This window comes from Schistocerca cancellata, chromosome 1 (assembly GCF_023864275.1).
Source record: "Schistocerca cancellata isolate TAMUIC-IGC-003103 chromosome 1, iqSchCanc2.1, whole genome shotgun sequence".
In the NCBI taxonomy this organism is placed as follows: Eukaryota; Metazoa; Arthropoda; class Insecta; order Orthoptera; family Acrididae; genus Schistocerca; species Schistocerca cancellata.
Window position 1 is genome coordinate 1,161,548,927 of NC_064626.1, and position 19,238 is coordinate 1,161,568,164.

Below are 19,238 nucleotides of genomic sequence, written 5' to 3' on the forward strand. Positions count from 1 at the left end.
ATATCACTGCTTTCGCTGAACGTCTGGTATGTTACTCCCTCGATGCTATGCGGAGTCACCTGCAGTGGCTGATACTTGGACTGAAATACCGTTTTTCAAAAATATATATACATGTTCGAAGTGGATCCTCCCCAACCTCCCACCCCTCAGGATGTGTCAGCGGTGACAGTACAAGATTAGTCTTCCCACAGGCAGAAGGCCTGATAGTTAAATCGCATTTGTTATTAAGAGGGATTGACCCTCCTTCTCCTCAGTATCAGCATCATTGTGGGACCAGCTGGACGTTTCATCCACTCAGCCATGGCGATTACTACAGGTTTACATCAGCATGCAGGGGATTTTATAGAGAGAAAAGAAAAACACATGTTGCTCTTACACTTTTATTCATCTATAATTTCTTACTTATGTAAGGATAAATATACATGCTGAAGTATGCTTGTAATACAGTGCTCACAGCATGCATGTTTGGTTCACACATATGCCCATGTATTGATGCAGGGCATGCATCATACAGGTGAACAATGATTTCCTCCGACAGATTAGGGGTTTGACGCGCCAACTCCATCAAATTGGTCCACTTTTACTCGTCGAATCTGTATGTGTACGTTGTAAGTTTAGCAACCTGTCCAGGACATGCTGAATTGCGCAAGTAGCATACATTAAGTTTATAAATGTCTGCTCCTATAGATGAGTACTCTCCTTTTCGGTATAAATTTTGATCATGCCAGTGAAGTCCCGTAAGGGAACTCTATGGTTATCTCATCTAGGGATATTATGACTTTGGAATTACTATATCAAGGAATTTTGGAAAACCAGCACTGGGTATAACTCGCAATCGAAGATCACCCCGACACTAACACGTTTGTTGTCACTGATATTTTAAATGTAGGTGGTAAGTCTAACATCCGGTGGCTTCTTCTCATCTGTGGGAAGATGAAGAAATGTGTTAAATACGCACATGTGTGGTCACATTCTCTTAACAAATCTCCACAGCCACTAATACTTACTTGGCAGTTGCCTCAAGGTCTGCCCCCGGTAGCTGAGTGGTCAGCATGACAGAATGTAAATCGTAAGGGCCCGGGTTCGATTCCTGGCTGGGTCGGAGATTTTCTTCGCTCTGTGCCTGGGTCTTGTGTTGTACTAATCATCATCATTTCATCCCAATCTACGCGCAAGTCGCCGAAGTGGCGTCAAATCGAAAGACTTGCACCCAAGCGAACGGTCTACATGACGGGAGGCCCTAGTCACACGACATTTACATTTTACTTGCCTCGAGAAGAGGTGAGCTGTGATTCACGATTTGATGGCTTCACTCTAAGAAGTCTTACTCGACTGATGCAGTGCTATTCTAAACCGCCGTTAATATATTGTAGTTGCAGCAGTGTATTAAACATTCAAAAGGAAAAAGCTGTATGTAATCATCTTTTGTTTCAGGTGTGCAAGAAGAAGTGTGCAGAGAGCTCCACAGTCAGTTTATCCCCTGATACAATGAATAAGATCATGGAAATAGATGCCAAATGCGATAAGAAGTGAGCAGTGGTATTAGTCATTAATTTAAATGCAAGCGACGAATGCATACTGCAACTCCTCAGCACAGAAGCATCTTTCAACACTCTGCAGTCGACAGCCGTTCAAAAGCCGTTATAAATATACTTGAACAAATTATAATAGAATACTTGACGATGGTGCAACTAGAAGAGTCTGGATCCGACAAGATGGAGACTGTTACGCTTATTACGTACTGAAATAGCTTAAAGCTAGAATATGGGGCAAGGTGATTCGTGAAATTTATAAAAACATCTTGTGTATGAATGCTATGATTTGAATGCAACAGATTACCATCTATTTCCTAGAGAACTGAGGCCTGCTTTGTGTAATATTACTCATAAATTTCGAAAGCTACCACTAGTTTCAGGCTGACGAGTTTATTTCTAAGTATGACTATTTTGATAAGCTTTTTCAGTTGAATGGAGTCTATGATGCTTTTGGTCCACCTTCTATTAAACTTTATTGACAACATTGTAAAAAAGGGATCGAATAAAAATAAATGTTTTTTAATACGTCTTTTTATTTTTTCATATAAAATGTGAGGCTGATTTAGCGCAACCAAGTTTAATAATGGCCACTCTCTTTGTCTGTTCACAAGTACCGTACTGACTGTGCTAAACCAGCAGCATGTCTTTAAGCACTTTGAATAAGATGCAAATCATGCAGAGAGAGAGAGAGAGAGAGAGAGAGAGAGAGAGAGAGAGAGAGAGACGGTGGGCCATGTGTCCATGTGTTTACTCCAGAGAGTAAGGAAGAGGAAGGTGCGACTACCCACAGCCAGCAGTCTGCCTGCCTGCAATGGGCACTGCTGGTCAGTCCATTAGCCACCTGGCGCTGTGACATGACCCATGATTCTTGCCCCCCCCCCCCATCCACCCCCCACCCCCCCTTCATCTTAGCCGAACACAGTGTCAGTCAACAGAGTACGTAGCTAACCCATCCCAATTTTATTTACTATACTGTTATAGTGTCAAAGTAGGAAGATAGTATTTTTGGTGCAATGTGACGTTAGTTACTAGGTTCTATATTTTTGTGAAGGAGCGTTATTTACTATAGTATTAGAGTAAAAAGAATGTATTTTGGTGCACTGTGGCGTTAAGTTCCATATTTACAACTGTATTCCTTAAAAAATCGCTAAGAATCATTGAGGTGAATTAGTGTGCTGAGGTGGTGGAGTCGCTGGAGCGAGGTACAGACTATGAATGACAGTCTCAGGATGCTGGAGCCACTAAAGGAGGTGATGGTGTGGTGGGAGGACACTGCAACTGTGGGGGAGGAGAGACGACATTTGAGGATCATAAACTGCAGTCTTCATGATGAGAGTTATCACTTGACGCTAAAAGCATCCAGACATCAGGGAAACACGAACACTGACATATTGCCTATAAATTGCAGTAATTATAACGACAGTTAAAGGCCATGAATTGTAATTATAATGACAGTTACTGCCCATTAATCGTATCCTAAATAAGCAAAACAAGAGTCCACAAGTGGCTTGCTTACATAAGGGTAACTAGGCAAGTGGCCAGTTTGTTTACATAACAAGAACAATGGGACCATGTATTGTAGTTGGATCTTAAATGTATTATAAAATGAAGCATAGGCCATGTGTATCATGTGGTAGCTTAATTAGTAAACAACTAACATGACGAAGGGGTTAGTTCATGGTGATGATGAGGAATGCTTACGGAAGGTTATGGATAATATTTTCAGTGGTGATAATGAAGTAAGTGATTTGTCTTTCTGTGATTCAGATTCTGAAGAACTCTAAGCAGTAGTTCAAAGTGCCATTGGTTATGAGAAGTAATGGGTGGCGTAGACCTTCAGAAAGAGATGACAGCTCTTGTTATAATCATGTGACGCACAGTAACGGAGTATAGTAAGACGTTTTTTTTCTTATTGATATTCGTATATTCAATTCCTTCATTGTGCATCGCAAGATAAGTGGGAAGAAAAAATCTGCTACATATCCTTCAATACTAACGTTACACAGGAAGTGCCAGAGGGTGCACAGCTACGTGAGTTCTTTGTTCACAGGCGACCATCAACGACCAACTTAAGACACCTAAGGCAAATACATGAGCTCATTTTCCGACTCAAAAAAATGGTTCAAACGGCACTGACCATTACGGGACTTAACAGCTATGGTCATCAGTCTCCTAGAACTTAGAACTACTTAAACCTAACTAACCTGAGGACATCACACAACATCCAGTCATCACGAGGCAGAGCAATTTCCGACTCACATACCCCAAAATGAGAGGGTAAAAAGCCACAGAAAAGGTGTGTATATATTAGGAGGAAAAAGAAGCAAACGTGCCTCCGAGTGAAAAAAGTGTGTTGCCCTACGTTTAGGGCACTCAGACTCACTGGTACGAATTAAATCTGACTATGGAGGAGCCAGTAGGGTAATAAAATACGATCTCGTTGAGTTAACGCCTGAGTGCGTTATGTCTGCAAACATCCATCTATTTGATCATGTCGCACTCAGTTCAGATGGTCGCAGCCAGATGCAGTATGCTCATATCTCAGTAAACTGCTTGATAAATCAAATAAGTATCATTTAATCGTAATAGCAACAGAAAGTCTCACTTGTATAATATTCTAGCTTTGTCAAAAAATGGTTCAAATGGTTCTGAGCACTATGCGACATAACTTCTGAGGTCATCAGTCGCCCAGAACTTGGAACTACTTAAACCTAACTAACCTAAGGACATCACACACATCCATGCCCGAGGCAGGATTCGAACCTGCGACCGTAGCGGTCGCTCGGCTCCAGACTGCAGCGCCCAGAACCGCACGGCCACTCCGGCCGGCTAGCTTTGTCATCTTCAGCGAACTTGAGAAACTATTGCAAAACATTTTGAGCGAAATGAACACTTTAACGAGCACAGAATATGGCCCGAGAGTAAGCCAAAGAAATAAGCCCGCCCGGTTAGCCGTACGGTCTAATCCGGATTGGGAAGGAGTGCCTTGTCCCCGGCACGCATCCGCCCGGCGGACTTGTGTCGAGGTCCGGTGAGCAGGCCAGTCTGTGGATGATTTTTAGGCGGTTTTCCATATGCCTCGGCGAATGCGGGCTGGTTCCCCTTATTACGCCTCAGCTACACTGTGTCGTCGACTGCTGGACAAACAAGTTGTCCACGAGCGCGCACACCACCAATGCTCTACCAAGCGAACGTAGGAGTTACACTCGTCTGGTGTGAGACGTTCCCTTGGGTGGGGGGGAGGGGGGGAGGTCCACGGCCGCTGAATCGCACAATAAAATAATCCTGAAAGAGTGGTTCAGTGTGGGGCGACGGAGGGGTGAAGTGGACTGCGGTAGTCGTCCTGGTTTTGTGGACCACTGCAGCTGCGGCGGGGAAGGAGCCTCTCCGTCGTTTCTAGGCCTCCGGTTAACATCCATACTATACAATACAATACAAGCCAAAGAAAGACGAAAATAGTGAGTAATAATAGTTAACAGGTACGTAACAAGGTTAACATCGAACTTTAGGGCAACGATGTAAGTGAAGTGAAGCAATCCTGTTACCTTGGAGCCAAAATAAACGCATGGTAGATGAAGCAAGAAGGATATACGCTGAGGTGATAAAAGTCGTGGGATAGCGATACGCACACACAGAGATGGCGGTTGTATGGCGTAGACAAGGTACAAAGTGCGTATGCAGAGCTGTCATTTGTATTCAGGTGATTCAAGTGAAAAGGTTTCCAGTGTGATTATGGGTACTCACAAGAATTAACAGACTATAAAAGCAGAACCTTAGTTGGAGCTGGACGCGTGGGACATTCCATTTCGAAAATCGTTAGGAAATGCAGTATTTCCATGACGTGCTCTTCCCGCCAGTGGATCCAGCTTCGAACATAGAACACATCTCCGGACGTAACGCGTGATTGATCCACCGTCGAGCCCAATCCCACATGTGATGTGTTGTGGATCCGCATCCCAACATAGCTCCGCATATAAAGCTCAGCGAATCCACCTTCAAATCCTGTTCCGGACGTGGTATATTGTGAATCCACATCCCAACATCACTCCGGAATAACTCTTGGCGGATCCACACTTGAGCGCTAACTCGGTTCAGCTGTGAGACCTGGGAGCCATCCGCAGCCCGTGCACAGTTACAGACATACAGGAACGTGCTGTAACTGTAGAATATGCGGTTGGAGGCGACTGGTTGCATTCGAGTACAGTGTTATACTATGCCGCCCGGCAAGAAAAATAGTGAATTTGCGTTAGGTATTGGCAGCTGTACTAAATTAAAAGCAATTTTGGAACACGGAACGATAAGTGATGTCGTGTTCACAGGGATAGAAGTGACATAAGATCGATAAATTACGGAAAATACGTATAAATTGAGGGAAAATAGGCCGAAATGCGGGGAAATTGAGGAAGTACTTGCATGTCTTCTGAATGGTGCAGAACTATTTTTGCGCATGGGAACGATTATACGACAGCAAGAGGAATACGGGAAATCATTGAGATGAAGCACCAGGAACAGAGGAAACAGTCTTTTATTTTTCGTCGAGGCAACATTCTACTGTATGTCTGTTGAGGTAATAGTGACACGCGCGAGTTAACTGCTGTCTTTGATGCTTTACTGAAAAAAAAAAAAGAACCAATCTGCCCCTAAACTCACTTGAATATGCGTTAAAGGATGACAGAGAGTGGATGGAGTAGTCAGTTGAGATGGAGTTGTAATGAGGTAGGATTTAGTGGTAGACTGATGATGCATGCTAGAGAGAGGGGGGCATGTCGCTGTAGGTCATTTGACAATTTTTTCCGTTATTCTGTCGGGTTGCATCAGTTGTGTGATATAACCTGTGTTCGACTCGCATACAACTGCGTGTTCTGTATGTGGCTTAGAGCACTGTCTACTAGCGATCGTTAACAGCAAACCTCTCATTCATCAGAGGACTTCCATTCTGTTTTGACACATTAGACGAACGAAGATTGCAACGACGTACTCCATCCCCCTACCGCATCTTGGGCATAAAATCGAGTCCTCATTTTCATAACTGCGGTGATTCTAAGTTAAGGTGCTTGTGAGGCACTACAAGTCCTGTGTATACATTTGCTTGACAGATGTCCTGTTTACGGAGCTAATGATGGAATGACGAGTAATTTCGCATGTGAAATACTGGTGCTATGCGTTTGTCCCTTTCTTTGTAAAAGGCATTCTACGTTACTAACGATCATTTTATATGATGCGAGCATAGTATAACTTCTGAACCATCGTCGGATGTGTATAGTGGAGAGCTATACACCTCTGGAAATCTCTATTCTACGTTTATCACAACGAATCGATGTTTCAAGGAAGTAGTTTCTCATTTTATAGTTTATCACCTTAGTTTATCGTAGAGAAACCTGCAAGGAGAATGTAAGTCATGCGCTGGAAATATTTCTTACACTGGGATAATAACAGTGTTGCATTCCATACGACTAATACGTCGGAAACCGCAACGATCTAACATTATAGCGTGTTTTAAGTGTAAAACATTTTAGCCTTAGGAGTGCATGTGGTCATGTTCTCTCTTACTAGTGCCTTCTTGGTTCTGGCCCCAGACACTAGAACAATACTTCAGAATTGATAGCGCAGTTGATTTACGTAAAACGCATCAAACTCCGTCCGTCTGGAGCTCCCTCATGCACAAAAACCACCCTATCTTGTTCTTAACTGTCTGTTGTATCATCACAACAGTTTCATATCTACTGTACTTCGATAAGGGGCGCTAACCTCCTCGACATTCGCGCCTCTAGAGAAAGCTTGTGCTCTTGGATGGGTGCGGGACAGCAGTTACAGCCTCGGTTCGCACTGTTCCTACGCGGAACGTGGAATGTAGCGGTCTACTTCTGGTCAGCTGCAGGGGGTGATGATCAAAGGCAACGGTAGGAGATCTCTCGGTCCCCAACTTTATCCTTAGAATGCGAGAATGCCTTGTGACTCCCATACACATAGAGAAAGATCGTAAGTTACGTATTATGATCGAAGTGCTAGAGATACGTAGGTCACTGTCTGGTATTATTTGGTGTATATGTTCTAGAATTAACAATGAATGAACGTTCTGCACAGTCGCATACTTACATTCGGGATGGTACTCGCAAGGTAGTGCAGGGGCTGTTTAGCGATGACACAGAAATTGGTAAGCATGCTGCCGCGTCGTTGGTCGGTGTTGAAATTACATTAAAATTTCTAAAATTGATCGCACAATCAACTATGATGCTTATTATTACAGTCTTTTCCATCTCAACAGTCCACTGGTATGCTGTTGATTACCACATAATGATTGACTGACATCACTTGTCTGAGATGGAGAAAGAGTCTTAGTGGAGGAGGCAACACCTTCCTGGGATGGCAAACACAAAAACAATGATCTCGTGCATGGCAGCAATATGAGGAATCAATCAAATGGAACACAGTGCCATCAGCTATCCCATCACTGTGAATGATGAGTTTAAATGTAGAGGTCGTCAATCACCTTCGGACAGCAGTTTTGAAACGCTCCACAATGTCTCAAAACTCTCCCAGTTTCCTTATATTGTGACTGTCTTTTATTTCAGTCACCCAGTGTGTGGGTGTGTTGTGGAAAAGCAGCACCACTATGATTTACACCGCACGATGTCCAGTTTTCTGGGTGGAGTCAATGGACCAAACGTGTAAATGTCAGTTTAGAATCTGACACAGACGTCGAAGACATGGCGGAAAAAATGTACTGTGTACAAAGCGTGTTACAGCAGAAAAAGCTGTGTAACAAACAACGAAACAGCGATCCTCTCCTGTGGCTGATAACATGTGGGTGAAGGTTCTCGTGCGGTACAGGCGATGAGACTGCTGTGAAAGTGACGCCGATCACTAGCCACCTGCTCCAATGGATAAATACCTGTATATTTAATAGGATCGCCGCATATACTCGATGCCGGCACGTAGACGGTATTTGTTTTCAATACATCGGAAGAGAGAGGTGTGGTAAAAGTCTATCAGATGAAGTTAGTGATGCTTTTATGGCTCGTAATTTTTCTCTGTTGGATAGTACAGAATAACGATCATACACTCCTGGAAATGGAAAAAAGAACACATTGACACCGGTGTGTCAGACCTACCATACTTGCTCCGGACACTGCGAGAGGGCTGTACAAGCAATGATCACACGCATGGCACAGCGGACACACCAGGAACCGCGGTGTTGGCCGTCGAATGGCGCTAGCTGCGCAGCATTTGTGCACCGCCGCCGTCAGTGTCAGCCAGTTTGCCGTGGCATACGGAGCTCCATCGCAGTCTTTAACACTGGTAGAATGCCGCGACAGCGTGGACGTGAACCGTATGTGCAGTTGACGGACTTTGAGCGAGGGCGTATAGTGGGCATGCGGGAGGCCGGGTGGACGTACCGCCGAATTGCTCAATACGTGGGGCGTGAGGTCTCCACAGTACATCGATGTTGTCGCCAGTGGTCGGCGCAAGGTGCACGCGCCCGTCGACCTGGGACCGGACCGCAGCGACGCACGGATGCACGCCAAGACCGTAGGATCCTACGCAGTGCCGTAGGGGACCGCACCGCCACTTCCCAGCAAATTAGGGACACTGTTGCTCCTGGGGTATCGGCGAGGACCATTCGCAACCGTCTCCATGAAGCTGGGCTACGGTCCCGCACACCGTTAGGCCGTCTTCCGCTCACGCCCCAACATCGTGCAGCCCGCCTCCAGTGGTGTCGCGACAGGCGTGAATGGAGGGACGAATGGAGACGTGTCGTCTTCAGCGATGAGAGTCGCTTCTGCCTTGGTGCCTATGATGGTCGTATGCGAGTTTGGCGCCGTGCAGGTGAGCGCCACAATCAGGACTGCATACGACCGAGGCACACAGGGCCAACACCCGGCATCATGGTGTGGGGAGCGATCTCCTACACTGGCCGTACTCCACTGGTGATCGTCGAGGGGACACTGAATAGTGCACGGTACATCCAAACCGTCATCGAACCCATCGTTCTACCATTCCTAGACCGGCAAGGGAACTTGCTGTTCCAACAGGACAATGCACGTCCGCATGTATCCCGTGCCACCCAACGTGCTCTAGAAGGTGTAAGTCAACTACCCTGGCCAGCAAGATCTCCGGATCTGTCCCCCATTGAGCATGTTTGGGACTGGATGAAGCGTCGTCTCACGCGGTCTGCACGTCCAGCACGAACGCTGGTCCAACTGAGGCGCCAGGTGGAAATGGCATGGCAAGCCGTTCCACAGGACTACATCCAGCATCTCTACGATCGTCTCCATGGGAGAATAGCAGCCTGCATTGCTGCGAAAGGTGGATATACACTGTACTAGTGCCGACATTGTGCATGCTCTGTTGCCTGTGTCTATGTGCCTGTGGTTCTGTCAGTGTGATCATGTGATGTATCTGACCCCGGAATGTGTCAATAAAGTTTCCCCTTTCTGGGACAATGAATTCACGGTGTTCTTATTTCAATTTCCAGGAGTGTAGATTTCGGAAGGTTGTGTTTGATAACTCTGCTTTGGCAGCACAGGTTAGTCAACAATCAGCCGCCTTTAGTGAAATAGCAGTCTAGTTAAAAGTTGATTAACTCTCTACAGTAAACTGATTTCTTAGGATGGATAGGATGTGTGACTGCTGTGTACGGATGCAGGAGGAGCTGGCCACTGTTCGCGAACAGCTGAGCGTGTTGATGGCCGCGGTCAGCCGTCTTCAGGCTGCTGCCTCGGAGTGTAGCGGTAGTGGGGAGTCTGCTGGGTCGCATGGTACACCCCAGGTGTTACATGCTTCACCCACTGTCCCTGCTGTCGAGACATCTTCGCGGGTACCGGGTGCGGTTGGGCCACCCTCTCTCCAAGCGGAGTGGCGGGTTCAGCAGCGTTCGCGGCGCACGAGACGTAGGGTCAATGTGGAGGCTGGCCGTGTGGCATCGCCCGCTCTGCCTGTGAGTGGACATATGGCTGCTCCTTCAGCAAGGTCCGAGCAGGCACACAGGGGGAGGGGTTTATTAGTTATTGGGAGCTCCAACGTTAGGCGGGTCATGGAGCCCTTTAGGGAAATAGCGGAAAGGTCGGGGAAGAAGGCCAGTGTTCACTCTGTCTGCTTGCCGGGGGGTCTCATCCGAGATGTGGAGGAGGCCCTGCCGGCGGCGATAGAGAGCACTGGGTGCACCCGATTGTAAATTGTTGCTCATGTCGGCACCAATGACTCTTGCCGTCTGGGTTCAGAGATCATCCTCAGTTCGTACAGGCGGTTGGCGGAATTGGTGAAGGCGGAAAGCCTCGCTCACGGGGTAGAATCTGAGCTAACTATTTGTAGTATCGTTCCCAGAACCGATCGCGGTCCTCTGGTTTGGAGCAGAGTGGAAGGCTTAAACCAGAGGCTCAGACGATTCTGCGGTGATCTGAGGTGCAAATTTCTCGACCTCCGCTATCGGGTGGAGAAATGTAGGGTCCCCCTGAATAGGTCAGGCGAGCACTACACGCCGGAAGCGGCTACAAGGGTAGCGGAGTACGTGTGGAGTGCACATCGGTTTTTTTTAGATTAGAGAATTCCCTCCCTAGGCCCGACAAGACGCCTCCTGAGACGCGGCAAGGTAGGAGTAGGCAAAATGCCACACGGAATAACAATATTAATGTGCTAATAGTAAACTGCAGGAGCGTCTATAGAAAGGTCCCAGAACTGCTCTCATTAATAAAGGGTCACAACGCCCATATAGTACTAGGGACAGAAAGTAGGCTGAAACCAGACATAAACAGTAATGAAATCCTAAACTCAGATTGGAATGTATACCTCAGAGACAGGCTGGACAGTGAAGGGGGAGGCATGTTTATAGCGATAAGAAGTGCAATAGTATCGAAGGAAATAGACGGAGATCCGAAATGTGAAAGAATTTGGGTGAAGGTCACGGTTAAAGCAGGCTCAAACATGGTAGTTGGATGTATCTATAGGCTCCCTGGGTTGTGGCTGAGCACCTGAAGGATAATTTAGAAAATATTTCGAGTACATTTCCTCACCATGTTATAGTTCTGGGTGGAGATTTTAATTTGCCGGATATAGACTGGGAAACTCAAACGTTCATAATGGGTGGCAGGGACAAAGAATCCAGTGAATTTTTTAAAAGTGCCTTATCTGAAAACTACCTTGAGCAGTTAAACAGAGAAGCGACTCGCGGCGATAACATATTAGACCTTCTGGTGACAGACCCGAACTATTTGAAACAGTTAACGCAGAACGGAATCAGCGATCATAAAGCGGTTACTGCATCGATGATTTCAGCCGTAAATAGAAATATTAAAAAAGGTAGGAAGATTTTCTGTTTAGCAAAAGTGACAAAAAGCAGATTACAGAGTACCTGACGGCTCAACACAAAAGTTTTGTCTCAAGTACAGATAGTGTTGAGGATCAGTGGACAAAGTTCAAAACCATCGTACAATATACGTTAGATGAGTATGTACCAAGCAAGATCGTAAGAGATGGAAAAGAGCCACCTTGGTACAACAACCGAGTTAGAAAACTGCTGCGGAAGCAAAGGGAACTTCACAGCAAACATAAACATAGCCAAAGCCTTGCAGACAAACAAAAATTACGCCAAGCGAAATGTAGTGTGAGGAGGGCTATGCGAGAGGCGTTCAATGAATTCGAAAGTAAAGTTCTATGTACTGACTTGGCAGAAAATCCTAAGAAATTTTGGTCTTATGTCAAAGCGGTAGGTGGATCAAAACAAAATGTCCAGACACTCTGTGACCAAAATGGTACTGAAACAGAGGATGACAGACTGAAGGCCGAAATACTAAATGTCTTTTTCCAAAGCTGTTTCACAGAGGAAGACTGCACTGTAGATCCTTCTCTAGATTGTCGCACAGATGACAAAATGGTAGATATCGAAATAGACGACAGAAGGATAAAGAAACAATTAAAATCGCTCAAAAGAGGAAAGACCGCAGGACCTGATGGGATACCAGTTCGATTTTACACACAGTACGCGAAGGAACTTGCCCCCCTTCTTGCAGCGGTGTACCGTAGGTCTCTAGAAGAGTGTAGCGTTCCAAAGGATTGGAAAAGGGCACAGGTCATCCCCGTTTTCAAGAAGGGACGTCGAACAGATGTTCAGAACTATAGACCTATATCTCTAACGTCGATCAGTTGTAGAATTTTGGAACGCGTATTATGATCGAGTATAATGACTTTTCTGGACACTAGAAATCTACTCTGTAGGAATCAGCACGGGTTTCGAAAAAGACGGTCGTGTGAAACCCAGCTCGCGCTATTCATCCACGTGACTCAGAGGGCCATAGACATGGGTTCACAGGTAGATGCCGTGTTTCTTGACTTCCGCAAGGCGTTCGACACATTTCCCCACAGTCGTTTAATGAACAAAGTAAGAGCATATGGGCTATCAGACCAATTGTGTGATTGGATTGAAGAGTTCCTAGATAACAGAACGCAGCATGTCATTCTCAATGGAGAGAAGTCTTCCGAAGTAAGAGTGATTTCAGGTGTGCCGCAGGGGAGTGTCATAGGACCGTTGCTATTCACAATATACATAAATGACCTTGTGGATGACATCGGAAGTTCACTGAGGCTTTTTGCGGATGATGCTGTGGTGTATCGAGAGGTTGTAACAATGGAAAATTGTACTGAAATGCAGGAAGATCTGCAGCGAATTGACGCTTGGTGCAGGGAATGGCAATTCAATCTCAATGTAGACAAGTGTAATGTGCTGCGAATTCATAGAAAGATAGATCCCTTATCATTTAGCTACAAAATAGCAGGTCAGCAACTGGAAGCAGTTAATTCCATAAATTATCTTGGAGTACGCATTAGGAGTGATTTAAATGGAATGATCATATAAAGTTGATCGTCGGTAAAGCAGATGCCAGACAGAGATTCACTGGAAGAATCCTAAGGAAATGCAATCCGAAAACAATGGAAGTAGGTTACAGTGCGCTTATTCGCTCACTGCTTGAATACTGCTCAGCAGTGTGGGATCCGTACCAGATAGGGTTGATAGAAGAGATACAGAAGATCCAACGGAGAGCAGCGCGCTTCGTTACAGGATCATTTAGTAATCGCGAAAGCGTTGCGGAGATGATAGATAAACTCCAGTGGAAGACTCTGCAGGAGAGACGCTCAGTAGCTCGGTACGGGCTTTTGTTAAAGTTTCGCATGAGGATAAAATCAGAGAGATTAGAGCCCACACAGAAGCATACCGACAATCCTTCTTTCCACGAACAATACGAGACTGGAATAGAAGGGAGAACCGATAGAGGTACTCAGGGTACCCTCCGCCACACACCGTCAGGTGGCTTGCGGAGTATGGATGTAGATGTAGATGTAGCATCCATACATATTATAGAAATGGATCTATGTATGTATGTTCCACATCTCCTCCTAAATCACTGGAGCAAATTCAACCAAACTTGGTACACGTATCTCTTACTATTGGTCAACAATTGCTGTGGAGGTAAGATCCCCCTGACGACTATAGTTCAATAGATATGACATCATAAACAATGAGATGTGTGAAAAACTGCCGCATCACGCATGATGTTTAAATTTATTGCTCCTTTGCTACAAAATCTATTCGCAATAAATTTCGCAGACAGTATCCACATATGCCGCTAAATCCACCTACAGTATTATTTCATGGTACCACACATAATTCAGGAGATATGACGTCATAAACTCTGAGATGCGTAAAAAACTGCGGCATCATGCATAAAGTTATAGACATTTATTCTTTACTACGAAGACATTCCCAGAGTCGAGTCAACTTAAGGAAATCCCTGACACCTGGCTGCACTTTTGACAGCTTTCAGGTGCGAAGCGCAACAGCTGCAGGCGAAAACAATAGTCATAGAGAAGAGAAGCAGCTGCGCCCTGTGGACCGAAACTGTCTAATACGGATACTCTGCTTATACATTTGTTTCGTAATTTCAAAGGTGTTTTCACAAATACAAGGAAATGAAATTTTTTGATATTACACTAAAAACACAGTTCATTTTTTGTTTTCATTGCTAAAAGATAATTGGAAAATGAACAGCCTGGCCATGCCTGTTTTTCAGCTACTGTAACAATAAAACACCATGTTTAAACATCCTTTTGGTTTAGATTTCACACCAAACTCTGTGTCCCCGCATAAGTGACTGGACGTATCGGTTTGCAGGCCAGAGGAAGAGCGAGCCATTTCCAGCAGGATCACGTCATTAAAACAACGATTATTAAAAAAGTACTATTATATGGATTACCGTGTTGAACAAAATTTGTGACAGGATTGAGGATTTCTTGGTGGGGAGGACGAAGCTTGTTCTGTGATTTCTGGTTTTCTCGGAGTGATTGATTAAAAGTGTGGTTCTGGATACATAGCCGAGTTGTTCTTTCCATTTTACGTACAATATTTCGACGATCTACCTAGTCGTCATCTTCAGGTATCGCGAATTTTGCTGTTATGTGCACTCTTGGATTTCTGTGCCAGTATGGGATTAGTAATCACAAACTCCTTTTTTAAACATAAGAACACTCACCGGTATACTTGGGAAGGCAAGGGAACCAGATCTGTCATTGACTATATAATAACAGATCAGGAATTCAGGAAGGCTGTGAGGGACACACGTGTATTCAGGGGATTCTTTGATGACACTGGTCATTATTTAATCTGCAGTGAAATTGGGATTGTGAGACCGAAAGTGCAGGAGGTCAGGTCAATATGTAGGAGGATAAGAGTGGAGAAACTTCAGGATAAGGAAATCAGGCACAAGTACATAACAGCGATCTCAGAAAGGTACCAGTTAGTTGAATGTAGTCAATTACAGTCATTGGAAAAGGAATGGACAAGGTACAGGGACACAGTACTAGAAGTGGCTGAAGAATGTCTTGGAACAGTAGTGTGTAAAAGTAGGATGAAGCAAACAGCTTGGTGGGATGACACAGTCAAGGCAGCCTGTAAAAGGAAAAAGAAGGCATATCAAAAATGGCTACATGCTAGAACTCAGGTAGACAGAGAAAGTTATGTTGAAGAAAGAAACAAAGCCAAACAGATAATTGCAGCATCCCAGAAGAAATCTTGGTAAGACTTTGGAAACATGTTGCCGACTTTCGGTCAAGCTGCTCGAAAACCATTCAGGAGTGTAATCAGCAGTCTTCGAAAGGGAGGTAAGCAGGAAATGACAAATATTTTGGACAGGTCAGGAAAACTGCTGGTGAATCCTGTGGATGCCTTGGGCGGATGGAGGGAATATTTTGAAGAGTTGCTCAATGTAGGTGAAAATGCGATCAGTAATGTTTCAGATTTCGAGGTAGAATGGGATAGGAATGATGGTGGAAATAGGATCACATTTGAGGAAGTGGAGAAAACGGTCAATAGATGGCAGTGCAATAAAGCAGCTGGGGTGGATGAAATTAAGTCAGAACTCATCAAATACAGTGGAATGTCAGGTCTTAAATGGCTACACAGGATAATTGAAATGGCCTGGGAGTCGGGACAGGTTCCATCAGACTGGACGAAAGCAGTAATCACACCAATCTTTGAACATGGAAACAGAAAAGATTGCAACGACTACAGAGATATCTCTTTGATCAGCGTTGTGGGTAAAATCTTCTCAGGTATTGTTGAAAGGAAAGTGCGAGTATTAGTTGAGGACAAATTGGATGAAAATCAGTGTGGGTTTAGGCCTCTTAGAGGTTGTCAGGACCGGATCTTTAGCTTGTGGCAAATAATGGAGAAGTGCTATGAGTGGAACAGGGAATTGTATCTATACTTTATAGATCTAGAAAAGGCATATGACCGGGTTCCTAGAAGGAAGTTATTGTCTGTTCTACGAGATTATGGAATAGGAGTCAAACTTTTGCAAGCAAAAGGTCTTTACATAGATAGTCAGGCAGATGTTAGAGTTGACGGTAAATTGACTTCATGGTTCAGAAGAGTTTCAGGCGTAAGACAAGGTTGCAACCTGTCTCCACTGTTGTTCATATTATGTATGGATCATATGTTGAAAACAATAAACTGACTGGGTGAGATTAAGATATGTGAACACAAAATAAGCAGTCTCGCATATGCAGATGACTTAGTTGTGATGGCAGATTCGATTGAAAGTTTGCAAAGTAATATTTCAGAGCTAGATCAGAAATGTAAGGACTATGGTATGAAGATTAGCATCTCCAAAACGATAGTAATGGCAGTGGGAAAGAAATATAAACGGATTGAGTGCCAAATAGGAGGAACAAAGTTAGAACAGGTGGACGGTTTCAAGTACTTAGGATGCATATTCTCACAGGATGGCAACATAGTGAAAGAACTGGAAGTGAGGTGTAGGAAAGCTAATGCAGTGAGCGCTCAGCTACGATCTACTCTCTTCTGCAAGAAGGAAGTCAGTACCAAGACTAAGTTATCTGTGCACCGTTCAATCTTTCGACCAACTTTGTTGTATGGGAGTGAAAGCTGGGTGGATTCAGGTTACCTTATCAACAAGGTTGAGGTTACGGATATGAAAGTAGATAGTACTAGTAGGTACTAGTAGATAGGAACAATGGCAGGATGGTGTCCACATTGAGGAAATTAAAGAAAAACTGGGAATGAACTCTATAGATGTAGCAGTCAGGGCGAACAGGCTTAGATGGTGGGGTCATGTTACATGCATGGGAGAAGCAAGGCTACCCAAGAGACTCATGGGTTCAGCAGTAGAGGGTAGGAGGAGTCGGGGCAGACCAAGGAGAAGGTACCTGGATTCGGTTAAGAATGATTTTGAAGTAATAGGTTTAACATCAGAAGAGGCACCAATGTTAGCACTGAATAGGGGATCATGGAGGAATTTTATATGGGGGGCTATGCTCCAGACTGAACGCTGAAAGGCATAATCAGTCTTAAATGATGATGATGATGTGCACTCGCTGCCTAGACTCCAGCCACTGCGGTGGTGTCCAGCCAGCTAACGCACATAACAGCAAAACTCACAGCACATGAAAATACTGTAAGTACTGGGCTGGTCGCTGAAATTATGTGCATAAAATAGAAAAAAGTCGGTTGTGTACCTGTAAGCACACCGTGTTATCTTGGAAGGAAAGTCGTCGACAGAAGTAAAAGTAACTTCAGACGAGCCCCAGAGGTGTGTGCTAGGAGCCCTGTTATTCAAAATGATTACAATTTTGACAATTTGTTTTAATTCTTCATAAACGTAAATGCGTTAGCTGCGGAAACATTCGACTCCAACAAACAACTGGGCGTAACACTTAGTAGGAATGTAAAATGGAATGATCAAAAAGGTTCGGTTGTAGGTAAGGTAGGTGGCAGACTTTGGTGCATTCGCGGAATACAAGGGAAATGCAGACAGTATACAATGGAGATTCATTATAAATAACTTGATCCCCATTTTGGAATATTGCTGGAGTGTGTGGCATACATACCAAATAGGACTAACACAGAAGGGTGACACGAATGGCCCCAGGTTTGTTTGTACGTGAGAGTGATACAGATATGCTGAAATGGCACTCTTTAAGATAGTTGTAAAGCATCCAGACAAAACCTACTTACAAAGCTCCAAGAACTGGCTCTAAATGTTGACTCTAGAAATATAAGACGACCCCCTCGCATAGGGATCATGAGTATAAGATTAGATTAATTACAGAGGCATTTAAACAATCATTCTTCCCACGCTCCACACGTGAATGGAACGGGAAGAAACCCTAAACATGTGGTACCATTCTAAGTACCCATTGTCATGAACTTCGCAGTGCTTTGCATTGCATATACGTAGATGCAGATGCACTGTAATGCTGAAGACAAATTTCGGATTAAGCGCAGCAATATTTAACTCTGAGATTAAGCACAGATTACTACACTATGTTGCGAGCCAACCGCATGAAATGGGGACCTTAACTTTCTACTTTAAGGAATTTACTCTGGCTTGCTGGGACCAAAAATGTAACGTGATCCGCCATTTTATCGTTACATATGAAATGACGTAGTTTCAGAGACTTTACTGGTCTCATACAGATACGATTTTATGTATATAGACTGAAGTGGCAAGTGAAAATTTGTACCAAGACCGGAACTCGAACCTGGATCTCTTGCTTACTAGGAAGTTGTGTTAGCCACTAAACCACCATGGCACATCGGTTCACACAACTGCACGGTTTACCCTCGCATGTCTTGTTCCTCCACCGCTGCAATAAGGCGTCTTAGTGTCTAACACGCCTGCCTAGTAAGTGGAAGACCCAGGTTTGATTCCCAACCCTGGTACAAGTTTTCACCCACCACTTCACTCTATATACATAAAATCATCAGTAAAGTCTCTGAAACTACACTCCTGGAAATTGAAATAAGAACACCGTGAATTCATTGTCCCAGGAAGGGGAAACTTTATTGACACATTCCTCGGGTCAGATACATCACATGATCACACTGGCAGAACCACAGGCACGTAGACACAGGCAACAGAGCATGCACAATGTCGGCACTAGTACAGTGTATATCCACCTTTCGCAGCAATGCAGGCTGCTATTCTCCCATGGAGACGATCGTAGAGATGCTGGATGTGGTCCTGTGGAACGGCTTGCGATGCCATTTCCACCTGGCGCCTCAGTTGGACCAGCGTTCGTGCTGGACGTGCAGACCGCGTGAGACGACGCTTCATCCAGTCCCAAACATGCTCAATGGGGGACAGATCCGGAGATCTTGCTGGCCAGGGTAGTTGACTTACACCTTCTAGAGCA